The sequence below is a fragment of the Austrofundulus limnaeus genome, unplaced genomic scaffold (assembly GCF_001266775.1).
Source record: "Austrofundulus limnaeus strain Quisiro unplaced genomic scaffold, Austrofundulus_limnaeus-1.0 Scaffold171, whole genome shotgun sequence".
NCBI classification, from domain to species: Eukaryota; Metazoa; Chordata; class Actinopteri; order Cyprinodontiformes; family Rivulidae; genus Austrofundulus; species Austrofundulus limnaeus.
The window spans coordinates 491,229-498,561 of record NW_013952573.1 but is presented as its reverse complement, the minus strand read 5'-3'; the positions used below and the strand labels follow the sequence as shown (position 1 = coordinate 498,561).

Below are 7,333 nucleotides of genomic sequence, written 5' to 3'. Positions count from 1 at the left end.
GCCCCGTCTGTGTAATATATTTTAAACTTTTAGTTTAAAAATTATAAAATCTAAACATCCTACAGTATTTTTACAGACTTTATTTTACAGTTAAAGTATATGTTTATCAAATAAAGTCTAATGCTACAGATAATCGGGGATCCCTTTAAATGCCTGTTTACAACAGGCAAGATAATACTTGTTCATAACCTTTCCATGTTACGCCACTTTATCTAAACTTTTGCTTTAAGTAAAAAACAAAAAAAACAAACATTTTTTGTAGTAATTGGGACTATTAGTTTCTGACCAGCCAATCTGCAACCCCAGTGACCCCATCTTGCCTTCACCGATCCCATCAGCTCTCCAGGAAACTAATAATCTCCTTCCTGTATGTGGCCTGCAGTGGGGGCCTACACGAAAAGAGTGCATGTGTGTGTGCATGTGCAAGTCCAAGGACAATGATTATTTAGCCATAACGGAAGTCATAAAGATCTCTGCTGATGGCTATCGGCGCAGACAGAGGGAGCAGAGCCATAAAGCAGACACGGGGAACACGGGCGAAACTAGATTGGAGCTGTAGTGACACAAAAACAAACCGGGTGCCTGAGTGACTGGGTGACTCTTCGTACCACTCACATGATTTCTAAATGTCACCAAATGTCAGCTGGTGTCAGCAAGCCACTGTCATGCTAATTTAAAAACACAGTTCATGGCTGCTGGGAGGCTGATCGACAGCGTGGCTTGAGCACTTTGCGTATTTTTGTTGTTGCTGAAACATGTTGCGGACTGTGTTGTTGCAGGTATTTCTGCATCTTTGGCAGATGGAGAATGCCATGTGTTGCACAGTAACACAACCTGACATGTCACCTGGGCTCAACTCTGCTTTGGTTCTGCTTCAAGTTTGAACCAGCTCTAATAGTAAACTTATGAAGTTATCAACAAATACACTGGTTAGATTTTACAAGGAATTACAACATGTGCATGCCGAAATGTTGTGCAGTAATGCAAATAATGCTGATACCTGCAACAGCTTGAAAATTATGGCTGAAGGACAAAAAAACAAAACAAAAAAACAAAACAAAAAAATGAAGGAGACAAGACTGGAGGTGAGATGAGAACACAATGCAGAAAACAGGTCTTACACAAGGAGCTAAAAACAAATCAAATAAGCAACAAAAATATTTGAGTGGCAGCTTTAAACCACTGTCACATTCTGATTTTTGTCAATTAATTATTTTAATATCCTATTTTCAGTGTTAATCCATCCAATATGACATAAAGTTGAGTTTTTCTGTGATATAATGATAAAAAATATAAATATTCCAAATCACAATAAATATTCCCATTCTTGAAATGTACAATACTAGAAATATACAATATACATAAAAATATGTATATTTTTAAATATTTTTGCATGTGAATAAATATAAAATAGCTTTAAAACATTGCCAATTTAGTAGAAATTTAGGAAAAAAGGAAAAAAAATGTCTGTGTAATTTATAATCTTTTACTATTTTCAATAACTAATTTATTGTATTTTGATCCAAACTATTAAATGTGCTGAGTGAGGTGCTCTTGGTGCTGTAAGTTTAAGTAAATTAATTAAGAGACTATTTTTTGTCTGGCAACGCTGATGCTGAGCTTTATGAGAGCCGCATGCAGTCACAGCATGAGAAACACATCCAAAACAGTGAATAGTCATCTGCAAAAGCTGTAACTGTATTAAGGGTAGAACATTGCAAGCACCTATAATGACTTTAAGGCTATTTTAAAGCTCATTCTGGGACAAAACTGTATTTACTCTGTTAGGTTCATCATCAGTGAGAACAGAGAGGAAACAACAGCACTATGACTGGGTCTTTATTTTATCATTAAGGCGTGACCTCTGAGAGATATGGCCTAATTGTCACCACAGGAGATCGCCCACAAAGGAAACATCAAAAAGCCAAAGCTTAACAACCCCCCTATAAAAAGCCAGATCCTTCAACCTGCTTTTATATGACCCAATATTACACTACCACTCTGTCAGGACTTAAGGGAGCAATAAAATAAGTCATTAATGAGTGCTGTTTATCCTGCTTCTTGACCTGAAATTCCCTCATAAAACAAGAGATAACACTTGCTGTTCAATCATCTTTCTCTATAACATCCAATGATGGTCTTTACTTTGCTGTTTTAGGGCACGGTAAAATGATAATATTTCCTTTCTTGGAATCAAAAACTGTGATTAGTGGTGAGTAAAGGAAATATGAAGTTGAAGGGGAAAAACTTGCTTTGAACTGTTTTCCCTTGCTGTTTGCTCATGCGTCTTGTTTTCCCCTGTAGTGGTCTTGACGTTGTAATCCACACCTGGACCGGCGCCAATGATGTCTGCAGACACCTGCGTCAGACTGAGAAAAACAAGAGTGAAAAGAACAGAATCAACCCCTTCACCCCTCCTATCTTTTTTTTCTACCCTCGCTCTCTRCTCTGTTGGTGTTTGTCAACGCTCTGCAGGCCCACCCCTTCCCCCAAATGTTCCTCGTTTGAATGGGTCATGTGACTTCCTTCCTGTTTTTCTGACCCTGAGGGTCATTCTGCCTCAGGGTCAGCATGTAGCACCACCCCCTCCACTTGACAAAACCCTTGTTTGTTTATTAAAAATGCCATCTTGAATTCTCATTTATTTCTGCCCTTTTTCTTTTTGTCAAACACGCTGTTGGATAGAGACACGCAAACACTTTCTCACACAGATAATACACACCAATAATACACCCATGCTGTCACAAAATGATAAAAAACAAAGGGCAGGAGAGGCCTCCGCTGAATGTGATTGAACTTTAAAGGAACTCAGTGACCTCCGTCTCCTTTTTTATGGCGCACGACTCCTGCTGACCTTTTTGTCTGCGGAGCACGGCRGACTGTTGGGGTGAGCTGGGCTCTTGTTGTGACAGAAAAGCTTTAGGGTCCAAATGGAAATGAATGATGGCCTCCAGAGATCTAGAATAATTATTTATCTTCATGTTTTGTTGATTTTTTTCCCCTGCCAAATCAGTTGTCCAGGATATGGCTGGTTGGAAAAAACCTTTGGTTAAGCTGAACATTCAAGACCAAGATCATCCCAAAACAACTGTAACCAAGCATCAGATGGGTCTCAGTGGATTTAGAGTAGTTGCAGATAAGATCATGTGTAATAACTCTCCATTACAATGGAAAGCATGTGACCATCAGTAATGGTCACATGTACAATACAATGTTTATGTTTCGTGATTGTGGGAGGTTATTGGTGTTTGCATATGTTCATTTACATTTGACAGATACAGCAAGGGCAAACAACTTTAAAGTTGGAAGAAAGAACATTTGTTCTGCATTTGTTCAGATAAATAAACCCAGGCGCCTGCCAGTGTCTGCCAACGAGGGATTCTAATTAAATTGTTAGATGTAAATGTAATTTTACATTTCAAAAAACATTTAAAATGTAGCATTTTTTTTACATTTAGAATTTCTCAAAAATTCTTTAGTGATGTGACTATATGAGCTTTATCAAAGTTGTTTTTTTAATAATCAATAACATTTGTTCTAACTCCAACTCTGTTTGGTTACTTTGGGCCATTATAACAACACAAAGATATTTTAAGTGTTTTTTTTTTCTTCCCACGAAACTGTTTGCTTGTTTGAAGCCATTGCTTGGTCAGCACTAAATCTGTTTTGACGACCTAAAGAACTGACTCAAGCATAGAACTGGTGCCAAATTAGCTCACAGTTTTTGTATTAAACCAGGAGAAAAGAATCACTTTCATCTGGAGTCTGGGGACAATTCATAAAAACCAACAACTAAGTTGTTTGTTGCAAACAAGTTTTTCCTCGATGCATCATGAGCTTCATTTCTTTGAAAACAACAAAAGCTCGAAGAAACTTGAATAACAAAAAAAAAAAAACCTTGCTAAATTGAAAAAGTATGTTTGGAATTCCAATAAACTCTTACTTATTCTCTTTCTGCTACATAGATGAGAGAAAGTGATTGTCTCTGAGAGCTCTGGAGAACACAGGGTGCTAAGTAGTCTGAATGAATCCTGCCTGCCTGCAGCATAACGTTCTGTTCCCAGCCAGAGAACGACGAGACCCCTGGCACCGAGTCAGGCATACATGTGAGTGCTTCTCCACACCTTATCCTAGCAGAACAAGGTGACCCTCTCATGTCATGTCAGCCATTTGTGGAACAAGACGAGCTAAGAATACTTTCTCCTGGTGAATGCTAAGGATGTGTGTTACCACTCACAGACAGCAGAAATGGACAATGAAGTCCAAAAATAAGCATGAATAGAAAAACCTTTTTATAGATTTTTACAGTAAGCCACAAATCAAATTGAAAACAATAATTCGGATTCATTGAAGTGAGATTGTATTAAATTGTTCCGAGTATTTAATGTCCTAACTGTTGTAAATATCCCTTTGAATTTTAAGCCAAATAAATATAATTATATTTTGCCTAAATTGTGAGAAAATAGCTAGYTTGAGAGGGCTTTAAGCAGAATGCTATTCTCATAAAACTACTCAGACTTCAAAAACCACATAACAATGCACACAAACAATACCTTTTAAAAGTATTCGTGTCCATTTTTGAATTTAATTAGCCTGGTTTAAACCAGACCCTGTCCTTCACTTTGCTTAGTACAAGGGTCTGGACTTGATGCATAGAGAATGATTTCTTGCAGGAGGCGTGGCCTCTGCTGAAGTTTAAAATGATTGGATCAGTTGGCTGCGACGCATGTCGCTGTGGTGGAGGCTAAGCTAAGAAGCTAACCAGAAATCTCGTGTGCTGTAAACAACCCTACTGAGAGGAGAGAAGTACCGAGTCGAATGAGACGACTGTAAATGAGAGCTGCTGCTTTATCAGTCAAATTTAATTTAATTTGGAAGTCTTATCAACACGGACTGGCTTCATTCACTTCCTCCACTGCCGTATGCCAAACTAACTAGCAGACACTGTGCAGAACATCGACGTCACTCAAAGCTCCTCCTTCTGTTCTCTGATTGGCCCAGGTAAAATAAACTACAAGAGACGCTGCGCAGAAAATTGATGTTCTGTTCTCTGATTGGCCCGGCTAAAAATCTGCCAGCCCAATCCATCTCAATGGGAGAAGTCCCAGTCCGCGCAGTGAAGGGAAATTGAGCGGAGCTGCGTAGGAAGACAAGGGCCAGGCTAGAATTTCATAGATAATTACTTACAATTTTGCAGTTACTATTAGTGGCAGCAGCGTCTAACAGTGGACAGTCTGGCACAGTCTGGTGCACTTCTGGTTAGAATACCACAATATTTCTGTTGGAATGATCATGCAATGTGAAATGAACAAAAGTGTTCATMAAGGTTTATAAAATAGTATAGGATAGAATAGGACCCACTATGAAGAAAATGTAGGATAGATGTCCCGCTCATACTTGATAAATAAAGATGGATAAAGCAACTTTAACAACTGAATGATTTTTTAATTAATTAATTTATTTACATTTTGATGATATCATATTTTATTTTTGAAGCCAAAGTCTGCACACTGAACACACTCCTAACTCCTAATAAACTGTCAGTCACAATGTAACATCACACTTTTAAAGTCTCAAAAATTCAAACTAAATGTATCTTTAAAAAAATCATATTTGAACATACAGCAAGGTACTATGTGAGTAAAGAGCAAAACAAATCTGCACTTGAAAAATCCTATTTAAAGTATATTTAAATAAAAATGAGTCAAGCAGGAATTAAAATGTGCACTGCAGCGCGCCCTTTGCGGCTTTAACTTCAGGGGTTCTGATCTTGTTTYTAGTTACAATTTGTGCTGATGGGTYAGAATTAAACTCTTTTCTCCAAACTGAGGTTGTTTAAAGTTATCCACAACAGGTGCTGCTATTAGGATTTGCACGCTTTTCTCAGGTTTGCACAATTCCTGTTGCTCAACAAATRTAGTTATAGCAGTAAAAGTTGAAACCAGGCTGGTCAAAATTATAATTTATTTCTTAGAATAATAGCGAATAACAGTAATCTTGACAGATGTCCTGGATACACACTGAGSCATAGCAGTTGACACTGATACAAAGAGACAGTCATAATCGTTGCTGCAAACATCCTATCGGGATGTTTCACCYTCATTTTACTTTCTGTCAGAGATAWTAACACATAACCCTCAATGTAGCATATCATAAATATTTATCGTGTCTCTCTGTGGAGGCTGCAACATGTGGAGAAGCAAGTGCTGCAAAGTGCAACAGTTTAACTCAAGAACACTCAAGGACTCTGAGCACCTGTGGATCATCGCTTTTTGTATTGTGTCCTCATGATCAGTATGTAAATTATACACGGAATTCAACAGTCTCAAGTATTTACTCCTGAAACCTTTTTTTCCTCATACATTACCCAGAAAGGCAGGCATCACAATGTGACACAAGTCAGATGATGGGGGAGTGTGTGTGTTTGTAACAGAGAAGTCTTGTGCTCCGTCCGTTGTGTACTAACACACAGATCTGACAGGGTGTTCTTATTAGGATTAKACTCTTACAGGATTAGGAGATCAAAACTATCAACCAGGAAGAGTGGAGTTGGAACAACACATGCCTCACAAGAACAGAGAGTGAAAAGATAAAAAGCTGATTAGCTGAAAAACACACACACACACAACACTTGTTTAGTACAAGTTGGTGCTTGGCATGTGTCTATTTGTAACTGCAAAACACTGATGAAAACATTTCTCTCTCACCATGATGAAAAGCAGGCAATAATGCAATTTGTTATCTGTGTTTCTTTATGTCTGTTAGCAAAATATCTCATTAACAAAATTCAATTCAATTCAATTCAGTTTATTTATAAAGCGCCAAGTCACAACATACGTTGTCTCAGGGCACTCTACATAAAAAGAATAATCTAAAGAAGAAACCAGCAGGCTGCGTTGAATCACTTCATCACAGTCTCCCATCCTGAGCAAACGGTGGAGAGGAAAAACTCCCTGCTAATCAGGAAGAAACCTCCAGCAGAACCAGGCTCAGGATATGCGGCCATCTGCCTCGACCGGCTGGTTGAGGGACAGGAAAGAGACACAGACAAACACAGCAAAACTGGTCCAGGACTGGTCCAGGTGCATCTTCTCTTGGAAGAGACAAAGAAAAAACGTTATTGATAGAAATAATTACAATAAACATGTAGAGAACAGAGACTAAAGACAACAGCAGAGTGAGGAAATGTGCTCAGTTTGTGCTCCAGCAGTCCAAGTCTAAAGCAGCAGAAATGAAGGAAACCTAAGTCTAACTATTAACATATATTTGCAATTTATCATTTCAAACCGGTACATTTCCAAATAAAATGAAAATAGCAAAGGTTGTGCCTCTG

General features: G+C 38.2%; 2 long non-coding RNA genes across 2 annotated transcripts in view; both read left to right on the top strand.

Annotated features, from left to right (window-relative positions):
• The window catches only part of LOC106523926 (uncharacterized), a 5,787-nt gene extending 3,147 nt beyond the window's left edge, over positions 1 to 2,640 (top strand). Inside the window, exon 2 of the long non-coding RNA XR_001310952.1 lies at positions 2,305 to 2,640. This is a non-coding gene — a long non-coding RNA (uncharacterized LOC106523926). The remainder of the gene's footprint in view (positions 1 to 2,304) is intronic.
• A 1,253-nt stretch (positions 2,641 to 3,893) lies between these two features.
• Positions 3,894 to 7,333, top strand: part of LOC106523925 (uncharacterized) — a 12,807-nt gene continuing 9,367 nt past the window's right edge. The window contains exon 1 of the long non-coding RNA XR_001310951.1: positions 3,894 to 4,106. This is a non-coding gene — a long non-coding RNA (uncharacterized LOC106523925). The remainder of the gene's footprint in view (positions 4,107 to 7,333) is intronic.